The 19,925-nt window shown below is 36.4% G+C and overlaps 1 long non-coding RNA gene across 1 annotated transcript; it reads right to left on the reverse strand.

The window, feature by feature from the left end:
• Positions 1–11,489: 11,489 nt before the first annotated feature.
• On the reverse strand, positions 11,490–12,315 carry LOC140879695 (uncharacterized). The gene is made up of 3 exons (XR_012149489.1): positions 12,258–12,315; positions 12,131–12,183; positions 11,490–11,538 (listed from the first exon to the last, which is right to left on the reverse strand). It is a non-coding gene; the product is annotated as an uncharacterized lncRNA (long non-coding RNA).
• Between the last annotated feature and the right edge of the window lie 7,610 nt (positions 12,316–19,925).

The raw sequence follows: 19,925 nt of genomic DNA on the forward strand, positions 1-19,925 counted from the left end.
TCTAGGTATTGTTGGGGTGTTTCCAACCTTCCTAGGCTTGGTTTGGGAGTTGTCAAGGCGCTCTAGAGTTGCAGCGGAGGGGTGCCCATGTTCTAGGCAGTCGCCATCAGCGAGATGACGAGCTCTAAATCCTTATAGTAAATAGGGAATATGCTATAGCTTTGTTTAGGCTTTTAGAATAATATTATGATGGATGAGTACTTTGCATTGTAGTGCGGACTATAGGCTTGGACATAGAGCTGATCTAGCTTGCCTAGTTTACGAGGTACAAAAGTACTGTTCGAGATACCCAGACTGAGTATACATGTATTATGTGTTTGATTGAGTTATTTGATTATATGGCATGATTTCATCTGCATTTACCTATCATGATATTATGCTGCATTCATGAGAATATTGATCCTGTATCTTTGAGATACCCTATAGTAGTAGGGCGCTCACCCTACGAGTAGTGGATGGTTGGATACGTAAGTTTTGTGTCAGGTCACCGGTATGGTTGGACACTTGTACTAGTATCAGGTCACCATTATCCACTGGGTATAGGAGCCACCTCCTGATGCGACGGCGCAGCGTGATATATCCCCTAGGCCCGGTCTATGAGCTTGTTTCTTGACCTGAGATTCTCTGTAACCAGTACATTTGCATACATGCACATATAATATCGTATCCTCTTACTCTCGTACTGAGCATTTTATGCTCACGTCCTCGTACTTTGTGTTTGGACACCCTATTCCATGGGGCAGTTTTGCAATTGGATGAGGCGGGTGGTTCCAGGAGAGCTTAGGCTACAGGTTGCCAGCCGAGATGTTTATCTAAGCTTTTAGTATTGATGTATTTGGATTAATACAGTTGATTCGATATGGTTTTAAAACAGTATTTTTACTCCTGGGGATTTTCTTTAATGGTTTTCGCTGTTATTTTCTGATTATCTGATTTATTAAGTTAAATGCATTCTTAAGCAATAGCGAGGTAACTCGGGTCCTGGTACCTCTCTACGCTTATATTAGGGCCTTCGACATCAAGAGACGTACTACGTACGCAAGTATAAGAATAAACTCTTGGTAGTTAAGGCATTTAGATAAACATAGTGATATGATATTCACTTGAATTGTAGGATTGGATTGTATAAAGTTGTACAACTAGACCCATAGTTAAGGTACATAAATATATACTGAGATAGCCAACAGAGTATACATATTTATGTGTTACATTATTATCTATCATATGAATTATGATTATACTTCATGATGACGTATACAGAATTGACATATCATATTGAGCATGTTATTCTTTCGAGATAGCATGTTGCTCTAGGGTTGCTCAGCCCGTGTTTCCTTGTAGTATCGGGTACCGTGTTACACCAACTGTATTCACGGGTCATTGTGTGCGGTTTACCCAGGACATTGATAGTCCATGATCGGATTCAATATGTGTGGCACCACCTAGATCCTGTGGGGGAAGAGTGTGCATACTGGCGGTACCTACGTTCTGAGAATGCTGTTATAAAGTTTGATCCCAGATTATCAAAAAATTAGTGTTTCATGTTGCATGCATCATATAAACATGTATAATCATATTTGCGTACTTGGCATTAGCGGTCACGTCCATTATTTTATCTCGAGCACCCCATTCGGTGGGGAAGCTTTGCTGATTGTCCAGGATTTAGATCAATTTTGATTTGTTGAACAGGAATTTGGAAAAAAAAAATGTTGTTTGTAGCTCTATTTTAAGTTGATATTTGGTATTTGACTTATTCTATTGAGTTGTATAATTATTGTTTCCTGGTTTCCAGTTATTTAACCGTTTTATTCTGTCGGATTAGCATTTGTTTAAGTTTACGCAATTAACTCTTTGTGTTTTTTGTTTAAGTTTAATTGCATGTTATTAGTTTTTTCATGTAGGTCATCCGGGACAGGTCACTACTGTTGGGAATTCATTTGTTTAGTTTTGGTGTTTCACAAAATATTATAAGGCAAAATAAAGAATACTGGATAAGTAACTCAACTCATCGTAGACCCAAACTGCTATCAATTTACCTACCAAACTGAAGTTAAACTGAAGAACTAACTGAAGCACCTAAATTGAACCAGTTTAGTGAAATCATAGTTAGGACTCAACTGAAGCCATCAAATCAGTATCAACACAATCTATCAAACAACATTCAGTTGATGTAAGCTTTGGATAAGGATTTTCCTACAAACGGCTACTTGCATGCTTACTATCTCTTTGTATGGAAGTCAGATTTGACAGAGAAAAAAACAAAGGAACGAATCTTTTGTACGGAAATATTTCAAATTTCATTACCGTTGTTACATATATAAATGGGGATCAAGCTCATTTAAAAAAGCCCCCGACTTGATAAAGAACTCTACTACATTGTTCAAGTCAACTGAAGTTAGTTTCAAAGAGTTTAAACATTAAGATTGAAGAATCATACAAGAGCCAAAGATCAAGCACACACTATATATTTATATTTTCTCTTTAAGGTTCACATTGTGCTAGGATATCAAAGTTGTCAATATTCTTTGTGAAAACTTAGTTGAAGAGTTGTAACCTATAAGTTGAGGACTAATTTGTGTTGTTAAGTCTAGGAGTCTCAGTTGTAGGCACTAGCGCAAGTCCTAGCTGAGGTGGGGGTGTTAAATAGCTTGTAATACTCAAAGTATTCCAGTGATATCCTTCTAAAGTGAAAGATGGGGTGATGTATGAGCAGTTTATTCTTCGAAAATCCACAAACATTTTCTTTTGTCCTTTACATTCAGCTTACTTATACTTTAAACTTCTAATCCATACACTATAAGTGTTCTAATATGTTAGTTGTCATATTTCCGCACAATTATTTTTTTTCCAATTATCATAGACAATCGAGAAAGAGAGAATGGAGGATAAGAGTACAAGCTCACTTGGCTGCATATAATGATGACATGTGGTTTGTCATAAATGATGGACCCATTACAATTGCAAAGCCAAGATCAATGGGCAAGCGAAGAAAAGATGATGGCCAATCTTGACACTATTGCCAAGAACTTTCTGTTCAACTCTCTCGATGGTTATACTTTTGGAAAAATCAAAAGATGCACTACTGCCAAGGATATTTGGAAATGATTGATTGATCTTGGAGTGCAGACTGAATCAGAGAAAGAATCTTGTTGCTCACAAAGCCCATCAAGCCAAGCTGAAAACAACCTATCATATGCTTGATGGCTAAAGATGATTAACCATCCACAAGTACAGATGATGAAGAAGAGATCATCTACCTGCAGACCAAAAATAATGAAGAATTGGAGTCTTGCAATAGGTAGGTGCGTGATTTCAATTTTAAGAACTTTACAGGAGAAGAATTAATTGATGCATTACATAAAATGACAAATGAGTATCAAAGACCTTTCTTGTCATTTAATGAAGCCAAAACTAGGAAAAGTTATCTGCCAGATCTCTCGACTGAACCCAGTTGGGTAAAGTCAGTTGACACATTTAATCTGGAGGCAGAGATTGCCAAGTTAAGGACTGAAAATGAAAAGATACAAGTTAAGAATCAGAATTTAGAATCAGATAATATGAATGTAATTGAACTGTTCAAAAATTGGAACAAGTCCTCAGTCCCCTTGACTGAAATAAAAGAACTACAGAGACTAGCTGGAGACAATACTGGTTTAGGTTTTAAAGAAAATGAGAGCAGTTATAAAGTTGATACTCGACCAAAGTTGGATATGTGCAAAGGAAAATACATTCATTTTGTTAAATCCAGTTTCGTACAAGATCAAAGTAACCCTGCTTTACAAAATGATAAACCAGTTGAATTCAAGACCAATCAAGCTACACATATTTCATGAATAACAAGAATCATCAAAGTTTTACAATAAATCTGTTCAAGAAAGTAACAAGCATACTCATGATGGAAGAAGGGTGAAACAACATATTAGAATAAATACTCATCATACACCGCACAATGTTTGGGTTCCTAAGGGACGAATCTAATTTGGACCCAAGCAGAGGTGGTTACCATATTTTTTGTTTATTTGTGCGTGCAGGTCACAAGAATTACATAATTTAGGACATCAGTTTAATACCTAACTGAATCTTTGAACAATTGACCTCCGAAACTGATCAACTTTGTCAAACTGAAGTCTATTATCTCATTTATTTCTTGATGATCAATTATATTTGATTCTTCAATCCTTAGGAGCTAATAACCTTTTTTATTCTAAATATTGAGGGGGAATCTCTTCAGGGGGAATATGAGTTCAAAGAATGGAAGAGTGGAAACTGAAGAGTAGTCGAGTATTAAAGAATCTACAGACCAAATTTTGATCTCAACTGAATGACAACGAGAAGAATAACCTTAGACATACTGCTACTGAGACCAAGATTTTATTATCCCTTAAATCTCTTAAATTATCGCATTTACTCATGCATAAAAAAAGGGGAACATTGTTGTCTAAATTATTCTCAAGGTCAACTGATTCATTTTGGTACCTCAACTGAATTATTTTTTTACGCTTGATCAAAACATTTTACCAAATTTTTGTCTCATGTTCAGTTTAGAGGACATTATTTTGACTATTTTTATCAGTTTAGTACTTAATGTTTCACGAATTTCAAAATATCTCTCAGAACCTTTGACAGCCTGACACGTGTCTTGTCAATAGAATTTGAAAAGTCCTCTATACGTCTGGATCAATCAATTTTAAGTTGTGTTTCAGCGTCTTAAATCTCCATTACAATCCTTGAGAATTCTTGCATCTCAGACTTTTCGCAAAACCCTAAATTCATATTTTCCTGCAGATTTATTATTCTAAATGGCTTCTTCATCCCATTCTGCGTATATTATGAACGCTCTTGCAGTGGATTTCTATTCTCTCTGTGAAATGAATGATGAACCTATCACTGGAGTACTCAAGTTGATTGAGTCATCTGGAGTCAAAAACTTTCTTTTTGTGTCCACGAAAATTTATCGAAAAGAAGTCCAGAACGTCTATGGAAGAGGTAGAGTCACTTTGTAAGGCAATATTGTTATGCCATTCGGAGATGAAAATATATTCGTTGATGAAGCACTCTTTGCTGGGATATTTTTAGTTTCCAAGTGTGGGTATAACGAGTTTCTCTATGGTCCCAACTAAAGATTTGGAAAAAATGAGGTCTTTGTTTTATATGACCAGTGAACCAGTTAAGCTATCTGACTCAAAGAAGGAAGTGAAGTTGGAATATCAGTTGTTCGCAGATATTGTAGTCAAGTGATAATTTGTTGGCCAAAGCTGGCTCATTTTTTGCTCTTACTATTGAAAAGTTTCAAATAAAGACTTTCATATTCAAGAAGATAAAGGTAAAATGGTCATTTATCATTTTAAATATATTATAAATGATGTTCAAATCAGCCAAGCAATCATTCAGATAACTATTCCAGTTGACTAAGATTTTCGACCTATCTGGTGGAAAGCTAAGTAAGCCTACATCTTTAAGTAAATTCAAGGCTCATAGAATTATCTCGCTCAAAAAGGGAGGGAAAAAGGAAAATGAATAAGTTAAAGCCAAGAATGGAAAGATTAACGTCAGTCCAGTTCCCAAGCCTCGACTGAAACGCAAAATGATCATTCACGACAATGAAAGTTAAAATGAGGAAACTGAAGCTTTTACAACAAAAACTATTAGCAAAGAAGTCAAAAACTTCTAAGCCTAAACCTGCCGCTTCACTAGCAAACTGATCGTGTGAAGAAAGTCGACTAAAACTAAAGAGAGCTCAGTTGAGAAAAGAAACAAGAAGAAGCATGACTCCTTGCTCATATCAGTTGAGGTCACGGAGACTGCTGATGAGAAGAAAAAGATCAAGTCTGTGGCCAAGTCAGTTAAGGCCACAGAGGCTATAGTAGCAAAACCCATAAGCTCAGTTAAAGGTACAGACAGAGTTGGAGCCCCACTACAAAATGTGAAGTTGTGAACAGACCAACAATTCTTCGAGCTCCAAAACCTCCATGCGGAACAGTCATAAACTTTCTTGAAGTTACTCATTCTGGATTGAATTTGAAGACATCCAAGGAATCTGAGGAGAGTTCTAGTAGTTTCAGATGAAGTTGATAGAACAGTTAACCCCATCCAAACTCAAATTGATCTACTGATGGATGAGGTAATTGAGTTTGCAAAAACTAAAACCGCTATATTCGATGAATGGAACCAGTTTAGAACAATTATTTTTGCTCGAAAGCTTAGAAGGAGAAATACATTAGTTCAATTTGTGTCCTTGGAGCAAGCAGTTCTAAACATTGTTAAAACTGATAAAATCTTGTTAGATATGGAAATAAGGAAGTATTTCTTTGATCTTATGAGAATCAAGAAGCTCATATCCATCTGGACTCAGCTCAAGCATAACTACAACTCTACTAATTCTACTTCTTATGATGACAAGGTTGTATTTAGACAGATAGACTCCAACCTTATCACTCTTAAGAGCACAGTGAAAATGTGTGAAATGACCAAGAACTAATCTTAATTCCCAGATATCACAAGTCGGAAAAATCAATTGATTTGTCTGTGTACAAAGAATCTAGAAAAGGTAAAGATGCAGTAGAGGTTTCCTCTATTCAAAATTTTGATGAAATGTTAAATGAAGTGGAAAAGGATACGACCCATAATGATTTTATAAAAGTTGAGCAATACCTCATTCACCAAACTGGACCAAGTTGAGGAGATGAACAATATCAATATTGATGAGTTTCTCAACAATTTCACAAAGGACATTGTTCTTGAATTTGAAGAAGAATAAGAGGATTTTGAGAAGATGGAGGAAGAGATTTAGATTCCTAAGGAACAAATTTTGGAAGTGGCCAATCCAGTGAAAAGAAACAGTTTTGGAAAGACAACTGACAGAGTCAGAGTCAACTGGTCTAAATGTTTAAATGACAGAATAAGTTCTTCCAAAAAATTTGGTTTTGGTAATATATACAGTAACATCTACAATAACTGAGCCCACTTTTACAATTCCAAGATTATTTTTTGAAGCAATTGTAAAATATACAGTTATGTAATTTCTAGGCCCAGTTCCTGAAGCTAACCAATCTGAGGAGTCTACTGATGATCAAGTGATCATTCAGTCAAGACCAACAACAATTGAGCCTAAAGTCTAGACTGAAATTCAAACCAAGGCTAAAATTGGAAAAAAGTATAACTCTGAGAAAGGAAAAAAAAAGAGTAAAATAACTGAGGAAGATGTTATTGAAGTAAAAGTAGCCGAATTTGATATTTTTTTCAGTTGAAGTTGACAAAGATGAAGATCTTTTAAAAAAAGGCAAATAATTAGCTAAATTCAGTTTTGGTAAGAAAGGTCCTTTTACCAATGCGATCATGAAGTAGAAGAAGAAGAGACTTCTGACCAAGAATTTGATGATCTGACCAACAATTTGAATGACATTGAGTCCACATTGGCTACACTTTCTGAGAACGTTCAAGTGATCATAAATGATCAAGGCCAAGTGAAAAATCACATTTCAGTCATCTGAGATCCATTGAACAAAAAGGTAGTGCTGCTGCAAAGAGAGCTTACTCTTTTCTTCGAATCTTTGAACAACCTCAACCAAGCTGTAACTTCTCTGCGTCAACTGCAGCGATCTCAAGACAAGATTGAACATAAAGTGGACAGTTTATCCACTGAAGTTCAAATTCTGTAGGGGACGATGACTGATAATTTTCATATCATGGCCAATCATATCAAGCCTCTTTCCTCTTTGACACAACAAGTACTTATTAATCAATCAATCACTCCTCTAGCCGGATCTATTTCTAGAGGAGGCCATCAGGGCCAGACTAGTCGAAGCTCTCCTACCAGTCGAGGTACATGCTCCTACAGATATCATTCGAGCAACAGATTGATTAGTAAGTACTTGTTGTGTCAAAGAGGAAAAAGTCTTGATATGATTGGTCATGAAAGCCGGATCTATTTCTATAGAAGGCCATCAGGGCCAGACTAGTCGAGGTCCATGCTCCTACAAATATCATTCGAGCAACAGATAGAAGATCTCATCCTATTTTATCTAATAGTGTATCTCTAAGATTCTTTTGTTATCAGTTAATGGATTTTGGCACGACTAGTGTTCTTGTGCTATTTTATCTACAGATTGGTGTGTTTTTCAAAAAAGGGGGAAAGGAATTTTTGCCTACTGGATTTTAAATGCTATATTTTGTCAAACACCAAAAAGGATAAAATTTTTGGGAATTCATTTGCTGGGAATTAATTAATTTAGTTTTGGTGATTCACAAAATATCATAAGGAAAAATAAAAAAGACTGGACAAGTAACTCAACTGATCGTATACCCAAACTTCTATCAGTTTACCTATCCAAACTAAAGTTAACTGAAAAACTAAACTAAAGATCCTAAACCAAACCAGTAGTGAAATCGTAGTTGGGACTCAACTGAAGCCATCAAGTCAGTATCAACACAATCTATCAAACTGCATTCAATCAGTGTAAGCTTTGGATAAGGATTTTCATACAAACGGCTATTGTGCATGTGCACTATCTCTTGGTACGAAAGTTATATTTGACAGAGAAGAAAATAAAAAGCAACGACTCTTTTGTACGAGAATATTCCAAATTTAATTACTGTTGTTGTTCCTTCTATAAATGGGGAGAAGCTCATTTGAAGAAGCCCCCGGCTTGAGAAAGAACTCTACTACATTGTTCAAGTCAGCTGAAGCTAGTTTCGAAGATTTCAAGCATTAAGATTGAAAGAATCATCTGGTCGAATAGCTTTCGACAAACTCAGACTCTTGTCATAATTCTGCAAGTCTATTGATACTAAACCACATCAGTATTTTCCAAAATCATCAGTTTGGTTGTTGCAGAAACTGAAAACGGTTGTGTTACTTGAAGAAAGTCAAACTTACTTGGCACTAATGTATCACATCCTGATACACTTTTTGTCCTCAAATAAAATCTCTAAAAGATTTTCCTATGATTATATCTTGTAATCAAGGATATCTTACACAATGACATCGATTCCTCGTTGCCTTCTGACGTCAACATGTCAAACTAGATGTACATGTCAAGATAACCCACCTTGATGATCTCAATACCATGTCATTATCTTGAAACATGTGTTTTTCCTGATACCTTATTTCCATACTCAAATCAATCATGTCCATTTCTGATTGAATCAGACGACAGTTCACAAGTAACCACTGGGCACTGATCTCGCAGCAATCAAAACTAGCCATGATGTCACTGGTCAAATCAAACACAGACACCTGCTTGCACAAATTCACCATCCCAAGTGAATCTTATACAGATGAACCCAAACTGTAACCTATCTGGCTTATGACGTTCGTCGAATCACTAACTAGATCTATCCATCTAGTGATTTCCCCAAAACTCTTGGTGCAGAATACCCATGGTCAGGAAACACTCTCCCAACACTGTTCCATTACATCAAAACAGGTATTACTCTGCAAATGGGATCTAATTGACACCAAGCTATACTTCAACGTAACTGTTTACAACGATTTCTAGACTGGGAAAATCTTCCCACAACCCTATGAAGCTCAACAAGCTTCTAGAGCAACATTGGAAACTCAATCCCCCCATGTCTAGTACTAATCTCAGTTCACGTTTCTCAGTATAACTCAATATTGTGTCTTGATGAAAATCGATCATCACTTGACAACAAGCTTCGTAAGGTCAACCATTAACCATTGGTTTTCTAAGTCATACGCCTACACTGCAATGGTAAAAATTGCATCTCTGACGAACTACCACTACAAGAAAAATGGCCAAAGACAATGCTTTTTCCGCATTGTTAATGTCCCCGAAAAAGCGTTGTCGTAGCCAGTGTTGTAAAAGACCACGCTCAAAGACAACGCGAAAAAAGCGTTGTCGTTTCTGGAAAAGACAACGCTTTTTAAAGCGTTGTCGTATCTAAACACGACAAGCTTTTTCCGCGTTGTCTTTGTCACAAAAAAGTGTTGTCGTAGTTCAAAAGCTTTTTAAGCGTTGTCTTTTTTAGTAACGACAACGCTTTTTTCACCTACGACAACGTTTAAAAAGCGTTGTCTTTTTTCAAATAAAAAACAAAAAAAATATAATTCACAAATTTTCAATATTATCACTCAATATTCAAATTTTTTGAAAATTAAATATAATATACATTATTTCAATATTATAAATCATTCAAATATAACAAAAATCATTCAAATATAACAAATAATCGAATTTTTCATGTTCATCTCGGCCATTTGCGCTATGCTTTCGGCCTCAAACCGGAGTCGACGATCATACCAACTCTCAGAATGCTAAATCCATTTGGAGGACTGGAAATGTGCTGAACAATAGCAGCAAACAAGAATAACATTTCAAAGTCATGGTTATGAATGTCACAATAAATCAAACATCAAAGAAGAAAAGTAAAATGGAAACAAATACATAATCCGCATACTGAAAATGTGCTCCTCATCATCCAATAGCTCCAGCCCCGCATCATTTCAAGAAACCTTCTTTTCCAATTAATCACCTCTCAGGCTTGACAAAGGTTTTGAGAGATAACTTTGTCTAATAGTTTGAACCTGAAACTGCAAGTCTGAAGTTTCAGACTAGCATTCAACACAGAATACAATAAAACAGTAGTAGAGATAAAAATTTCAGTAATGAAAAAATAATTATTCATAGCCACAGTCTAAGGCTTAATTTCAACTTCGAAAACTGCATATTTAATCCATATAGAAGAAATAATTATAGCATTCCTTTAAATCCAGATTCAGAAAAGTTTACGTACACATACAACGGATTACCATTTGAACCCTCGCGATAAGACTCATTCTTGATTTACCCCAAATATTTTCAACTGACTAGCTCTGTTCTTCATAAAGTTCTGGATCAGTTATCCTAATGAATCAATCCAAATCCACAAATTTTCAATTGTGTTATATATATTTATATGTAAACATACGTGTTGAGATCACAGGTATTTATAGAGCTAGCTTAACATGTGGAAGAAAATGCTAATATATGAGGCAATTAAGGAAGAAGTAAAATTGGGCAATAGATCCAAATTTTCCTTCGTAATTTGCTTGCTTTAATATAAAGGTAGGATTCATCATAAGCCCCATATTATCTTATGGGCATTCTATAGAAATACATGCATGATAGAATATTGGATGAGAAGATGGTAACAATCACCATAAATCAAAACAAATGCACACACGACTAAAACCCAAGAGCTAGTAGTGATTCACAATGTATGTCCCAAAAAAGTATGTGGAAGTCACCTGTATAAAGTAAATTTCGCAATTACTCGAAATATAGAAAACTCTCAGTTTATCTGTTGGCAAACTTCTAGCCTGACCAAGAACAACAATTGAATTGTTAGTCAATTCTTCATGTAAAATCAAGCTAAAAAATATTTGACACACCAGTCAAAACAAGGAAAGTTATTCCATGTAATTATTGTGTTCACGAGTATTACCTGATGATAAATCTCTGCCCAAAAAAGGATAAGAAGCGTGTATGTGGAGAAGAACAGAAGGCCAGGAAGATCCAACAGTACTAAAGTGAAAGCCTGACAAAAAACATATATAAATACACATTTCATCGATTAAGAATCGATCATAACAAGTGTCCAGTAACTTCAAGGCCTAAAAATGCAAAGTAAATTCACAAATTGTCATAGGTATTAATCTCATGTTCACGTGGAGGGGCATGACACATGCTGCAACACGAAAAGAACATAGTAATTGGACTAGCTATCTTGGACCTTTTATCCGGACCAAACAATTCTATAAAGCAGTGACACCGCAACTTGTATGTAAGATGAAGCTCTCCTCTATTTCCTCCGTAATCCCAACAAAACAATTTGCAGTCCATAGAATTATCAAGCCGCTAAAAAGGTGTCACAAATAATATCATGCTAAAAGCGCTTGTTGTATGAATGAACCCGATGCATCAAGAACACCATCATCAAGGCAGAAAGCAACCAACAATGGACACTAATAGAAAATGTTGGAACTATTGTCTGTATATGATATACCATTTATAGAATCATAGGAATTCCAACCTCATGGACTAAAATAATTCAACGAAAATAAAGTTTGAAGAAAATGTGGTGGGAATCAGTTAAAAAGTACATTTATAGTAGATATGGAGAATCTTACCTTGGGATGCAACAAAAAAACTAGCTTGTGAAATCCAAATGAAACAGCACGGGCTGCAATTTGTAGCTTGTGATTAATCTAATGAAATATGAACACAAGAAAATCGAGTAATTTGTTTTAATACTACCTCCATTCACAATAAAATTCATGAAGTGGAAAACCTTCTGAGTGGTCCAACCATACTCAGGCACCCTCCATTCAATTCTTATTAGTTGAATCTGCACAAAGTTCACACACACTTAAGTTGGAATATTCAAAATAACCTAGCAAATTGATTGCAACAAAATACAGTAGTACATAGATAGAAACAGGAATACATACTAAGAAACTAATCGAACACAATACTTCACAGATAGAAAGGAATCTGAAAATTCAGTAAAAATATATTATAAAATATCAATCTTCAACAGTTGCACATGCACAACTCCAAAAGGATCAAATCAATTTTACTCTATGTTTCAACTTTCAATCAGTTTGAGTGATACGACGACAAAAACTACGGTTTGAAATGCATAGTAAAATTTAAACATCCACTCGACCAGTCGATATAATGCTATTGCTATTCAGGATTCATCAATTGCACCTGCTCCCCTCTGCATTCTAATAACCATAACATGAAAAGGTAGAATTTGAGGATGGCAACACGTAATAATCACGCTGTCTGACTTAAATTACAGACAATAAGAAGAAATATAAACAAACATAAGTATAAGGCATGCACTGTCTAAATTAACCAAAACCAGTGTTGCGATTCAGAGAAAATGTTAGCCTTAATGTCCAATATTTCTTATAAATATATATAGGGTAATTGAAAATCTCACAAGTCACAACTTAATTAGATACCGTAGAACGTGTTAGTTTCTTATAAACTAAGTAAAATATATTGTATTTAGTTTGAAGAAATATGTCCAGGCACATAAGATTCCTAGTCATGCCACAAAACAATTTCAACGTGGAACATTCTCAAATTAACAATTTAGCCACACACAAAAAGCTAGTGATTCCACACCACGTGATATTCCTCTGAAAAATGAAATGATTCAGGATAAAATAAAATGAGCAGGAAATTACAAGCAAAGGGAACTTGCCCTGCTTTTCCGCAATTTTATTCCAGTCAAGCAAAACTTGCTCCCTCCCAAATCCTTCTTCGATCTGAAGAACTGATTAAATTATTTAACCAACCTTTCTTTTCACAAGCTAATTTCCTACACAACAAGAAGTAAACGCACAAAAAGAGCCACTTTCAGGAAGTATAAATAAAAGAGAGTAAATACAAAATCACCCACATTTCATCCATTTTGGCAACCTCTTCCAGGTCATCCACCGTATCCACATTCAAAGCACCCTGATCAATTATTTTCGACCTGAGCATTACAGAACGGATGAAATCTGATTTAGTACAAGGGAGATCAATGGTTAGGACTGTTCTTATTCAAGATATATAAAGTGCGAGTACGCTGGTGGTTATTGGTTATAGAATAGGAAGGAGATCCGACGTACCACAGCGTGTCAACAAAATTAGTATTTTTCATACGCTCGAAACACTAGAGGGTACATACACACACACACGTACTTAATTGAAAGCAACAAATGTTAAAACAAAATAATAAATATGTCAAATAAAACAATATATAAAGTCATATTTATACAAAACCATAGTAGACTATACAGAGGTAATATTCCAAACAGATCATTACGACTGTCGGCTCTAAGCAATTGAACAAACTTGCTCGAAAACCAAGACATAAGAAAAAAAGTTCCTATATACAAAGAGGAAACAGGCAGTTTCTGTCCCAATCTATGCATACAATTCAAATTTTTAGAGCAAATTGGTGACAAATAGAGATACCATTGTAAAATTCTGCTATTGATTGAAATAAATGTCTTTGCAATAACTTCTTACCATTGGTTTGGCTTGCCTTCAGGTAGATTTTCAAATACACATTTCTCAAGAATATATAAAGCCGAGGACTGAGAAAAAAGGTGCCCATAATATGTCTGTAGATAACTTTCAGGCAGCTGGCACACGCATTGTAGGTTTGTGCCAAAAAGAACTTTGACCTTTGAGCAAAATTTTTCAGAAAGAGAGTCATCCAGATTGGTGTCAGAAAAAAACCCTCCGTTAGGACATAAGATATGCCTCAAATCTCAATAAATACAATAAAAAGTAAAGCTTTTCAGAGTCACCGATAAGAACATTACAGGTGCTTGAATGATAATAATACCCCATATTAAACGTCCACGTAAACGACGTTAGGTTCCAATTAATGTTTTTTTTCTTCTTGTCTGTTGTATAAAAACATTATTAGCTCAACTAAGAAAAGGAGAGAGCTAGATTGAGAGAGCTAACCAGATTCGGAAGGGGGGAGAGGCTTCGAGGGTAGCCTTGAAATCGAACATAACCACCATCGGCCCGCTGGTTCTCTTCGCTTCTGGAGTAACTGCTCTTCCTCTTCACCCTCATAGGCCGCAAGATCTTCAACCCCAAAAACTGAGAAACGCGAATTGGAGGCTTGTTTGAATATGAGAAATAGGGTTTCGAGAAATGGGCTAGAAGAAAAGTCTGGATTGAGGTGAAGTGTCAGATAAAGTAAATAAACAAGTTTTATTTCTTCTCTTTCCGCATTTAAAGAAAGCGTTGTAGTAGGTTTAAAAAAAACGCTTATCTACAACGCTTTGTAAAAAGCGTTGTTGATGACATAAAAAGTGTTGTGGTTTTGTAAATTAAAAAAACAAACATAACGCTTTTACTTAAAAGCGTTGTCTTTCATTTTTTTACAAAGCTTTTTTGTAAAAAGCATTGTCTTTCAACTGTTGTCAATGACCATGTTTGTTGTAGTGTACGTAGTCTCGATCGCAGGATACTCATCTATGACTCTCCATCGATGGACTAGTCAAAGCCCATTGACACCATTCCAGTATCAAAACTAATAGAATTCAACTATGCTGGACCTCCTCCTGAGCTAATACCTCCTGCAATAAATGTGCACATATCAAGACTTAGGAAGATACCCTCCGCAATGCCTGAATGGAACGCCCACAGTACATCGGCATATGATAACACTTACTATTTTGTCTCGAACCCGACCTTCATTTGCACTTGGTATAACGCATCCCTGGGTCTCCGATGAAAACCATCATCGTTATTCACAACATCGCAAGTAGGAATGGCAATGGGGCGGGTCTAAACCCGCCCCGCATCAAACCCGCCCCGTCTAGACCCGCCAAAGTGGGTCCACAAGCGGGTCCGGGGAGGGTCTCGGGTTTTGCCAAACCCGCCCCGGACCCGTCCCGCCAAAGTATTATATAAATATAAATTTAAAATATTCATGTATATATATAAATATAAAATATATATGTAATATTAATAATATATAATTATATTATTATACTAAATAATTAATATTTTATCCATAATTTGAATGTGTAATATTATTGGATTGAAATGAATTTATTTTATTATGATATGTTTAGTATAAAAGTAAATCATTATAATGTTTTTTTAGCTAATAAATATTAATTAATTACAAGTTAATAAATTTAAACTTGTGAGAATAATTTCTTTTTTGTCTTAAATATTATAAATTTATATTTGAAATTAAATTTAATGATATTTTTTAATTTTTAAACTTTTTAATTTTTAATTATAATAAATTTAAAATTATTTAATATATGGCGGGTCCAACGGGTCTAACCCGGATTGGACCCGCCGGGTTTGCGGGGCGGGGCGGGTCCCGGGTTTAGCCAAACCCGCCCCAGACCCGCCCCGTTGCCATCCCTAATCGCAAGGTCGAACCAACTGATCTTAATGAAAACTAATCCCAACGAATTATACGATTTCGCTAATTCATGTCCTTGCTGAAATACATCAGCCCTGACAACGAGTTGGAATAACTAAGATTCTTGGAGAACACGTCATCTCTGGCACTATCACAAGTCTCCAGTTTCCAAATTCCTCTAAGAATACGCCTAGCGCTAACATTCTTGAAATAACCTTAATTATACATCACATATCCGACTATTGTCTCTTGCTGGAATACAACAGCCTCGACAATTAGTTTGCACTAATTTGACTTATTAACTGGGATGAACAAAATTGCTTCATCTCGATCTTACCAAATCCTCTTCCTTAGCGGCAATCCTGTTGGCTACTGAGTCGATCCTGATTGATTCTAATATCTCAATGGCACATGACATCAGAAACATACTGGGAGATAAATGAAAACAATCCTGCCATACCGAAAACCACAGGTCTCGGCTGTTGTCTCATTTCACGATCAAAACAACTGATGCTAATCCTACTAATGTCCATCGAAAATAAATCACTGACCGAATCACAACTCGAGGACAACTCCTGAGAATATCATTGGAAAGGTCAGAGCAAAGTATTCAACTATTAATCCCCGAAAACTGTCATGCACTAACAGCACGGAACAACGGCGAAATCCCATTTCCGCAACCTGGGTCAACCATTGCTAATCCCAAGCAATGTTCAGATCAAGTTTTTCCCTTCATAACAAGTAGGTACTATCTCGAAACGTTACTAAATCCCAACGTCTGTTCTTGCCACTAATAATCTTAACGAAGTTGTCAGACTAATCATGACCATATGAGTAAAATTGTAACCACTCCCCTTGATCAGCAGAAAATAAAAAAAATTTCCATCCCTTGCATTCCAGGAGATTCCCAGGAACAAAAACTCCTAAGCATACCAGCTTATGGTACCTGTTCCAAGTATCTCTTGATTCGCTATACCCTAAATCAACACGAATTGGAATAAACCCAATGATACACTGATCGCTGCTAACCACTCTCAGTCTATCCAAATCAATCATCCTAGGCAATCATTTTCCAACTACTGATAACTTCTATGGCTCGATCAACGATCCTGATCTTAATGCCACAAGTTACTAATCCCAAATATCTGGAATCGTAAGAATCACACTTGATTCACATTCCTATCTTTGGAAAAACAGACGATAGCTAAGATCGGTCTATTGGCACAAGTCCCGCGCCATTTCAGAATTACTATACATTGTGTTGTCCATACGAATGAACACCAAGGCAAACTAAACCCAAAATAATTTCCTCGATCTATCAACCTAGATCATTCCCTTCACAAGGAAATCCTACGCTTCATCTCTGAAGACATCAGAAGATACTCCGCGTAGTCACTGGTAGAAATCCGTCTACCTAATAGATCTACTCGCCCAGTAATATCCCAAAAGTTCAAAACCTATCTGTTCAGATCAATCACTCGTCAAGGAAATTCCTTCAAGAATGATTCTGACAGCAGAATTCTCAACCAAAAATCTCTGTCAAAAATCCAGAATATAACTAATCCTCGGATACCAAACCCGACATCTATACACACCAAAGTCATACCCTGTTGTGACTGCTACCAAAAATCCCTAGACTGAGATAGCATCCCCTAACAGCCCCTAGAGCATAAAGACTCCAATTAACCTCCGGAGTGATGAAAACTCCCAAAGTAAAACCAGCTAAGGGTTGAGCCTCCTCACGTCTAGTCCCGGTCACAGTCCATAACTTTTGGTATTACTCGACCTGGTGATAAGAAGAACCCATCATTTAACCTAATAAGGTCCACATAGCCCTAATGTTCTGAGGAAAACAATACTCATGTTCCTGATGAATCACCTCATCCCTGGCACTAAACATAGTCAACAGACTAACTAGATCATCCAAGGAAAGCACCTAGAATCAGACAACTAGAAACATGCAATAACCCCTGCAAGTCACTAGATTAACCTCAAGGTTTCCAAAAATTAATACACATGTAACATCGTTCAAGTTATGTACAATTCTTATTACAATCTCATGTAATAAAAAATCTCTAAAATCCAAATACATTGGAAAAATGTACAATAACGCTTGAAATGATACAACTAGTGTCTGCAATCCACTAATACAGATGATTTAATACTTACAATTGAAATTGTTTACAGCAAAACACAGTATTTAAATACATTAAATCATCGTACTAGCTAGTCTTGATTTTGAGCATGAATTTTCTCATCTGTCCGAGCATCAATACAATCATACTCTGACAGACGTATTTATTCACGCTTCAAACCTAGAGATTCTTATTACTCGATCGGGTGCATCACTGTTATATGTGCAATTCCTAATAAATGAGATAAGATCTCTATGACAATCTTTCCAACTACTTGTGGAGAATCTTCAGAGGAGTCTTTATCATGGCCGAATGGAATAGATGCAAGCATCAATTTTGTCCCAACCTATCATCTGGTGCTCGATCCAAAGCTAGGATCCACATGAGTCGAAATTTTGGTGTCTCAGACATAATCCTTCACTCTTGCTCGATCTTGCTGGAGTCCCATAATCCAAATCTTTAAAAATCATGCCGATGATGATAGTCTTCGAGCAACTCAATCGCCTCAACATCATCACTTTTAAGGTCTCATCATTCCTACAAGGATTCCCAGATAATCTTAGCACTATGTCCCAAAAATCTTATTGCATGCTCTGATACCAATAAATGTAGTGAACCTAACCTGGATCTACTACTAATCAGAGTTTAAGCTTAAATAAGCATGCAATAATAATTCATCAGAGATAAGCTGCGAAAAGCTTAAATAAATACTGGATCGGCAGAATACAATCGGTTAAAAAAATTCATAAATACAACCCAATCGAATAAATCGTAATATTAATAAAATCATACAGCTAATCATGTTGTATCTTACTGATCACTGACTACTCCGAGTCTCTGGGCGCACTGCCTGCACCAACAACTGCCCCGCCGAATTGGGTGTTCAAAAACAGAAAAACACTGGACGTGAGCTTCAAAGCTCAATACGCTAGTATGGGTAAACATACAAACATGATGCATGCAAATGAATGTCTGAGTATCATACTAGGAATAATATCCTGCTCAATCTAGGTGCCATGGTATGTAGCACGTTGGGTCGTCGCATCAGGAGGTGGCTCTCATACCATATAACCGTGGACATATCCGGAATGAAAAACTACGATATCTATCCACACATGCAATGGGGCTGAGCAACCCCTATACCTGGTAATCCAATAATACCGGCTAAATTAAGATATATGCATGTGTAGCATAACATAAACATATAGTCATGGCACATAAATGCAATATATAAGCATGCATACCCGCTGGCAATCTCAGTCAGTACTTACGTACCTGACTAAGGAAGTCTTAGAAACATCCATCTAGGTTCCAAGCCTTTCATCCAACTCTACAAGTCTACAAGGAAAAATACCAATGCATCATCTAACATGCTCCAAAAACCTTAATTAAGCTAATAGATACTCCTTAATATTTTTAGGAAGTCAAAGCTATACATGTATCCGTCTTCAGCCCGCTGATGGCGATAGCCCCAAAACTTGTGCATAGCCCTGCTGCAACTCCGCAGCTTCGAGCACAACTCTGTTACTCGAGCACCGCTCCGCTACTATGTCAGACACTGTCTGACCATACTAAAATATACTTCCTACTCAAACTCTAAAATAAGAGTACCCATAAAGCCCTAAAATAGAGCCATATGGGCAAATGAGAGAAGTTTCTTAGCGCTTGAATTATGAGCCCCTCGACCATATTTATAGACATGGGTTCGGACCGTCTAAACCCCTCTTCGGATCGTCCGATCCCTGCATGTCTTCTACGTGTCCCTGACAGCACTTCGGAGCGTCCGAACGAGACTTCGGATCGTTCGATCTCGAGTATTACGTCATTCGTGATGTCACCTTCTCGGACACCTAGCTTAGCTACTGTTCGAACCGTCCGATC

Source organism: Henckelia pumila, chromosome 1 (assembly GCF_033568475.1).
Source record: "Henckelia pumila isolate YLH828 chromosome 1, ASM3356847v2, whole genome shotgun sequence".
Taxonomy (NCBI): Eukaryota; Viridiplantae; Streptophyta; class Magnoliopsida; order Lamiales; family Gesneriaceae; genus Henckelia; species Henckelia pumila.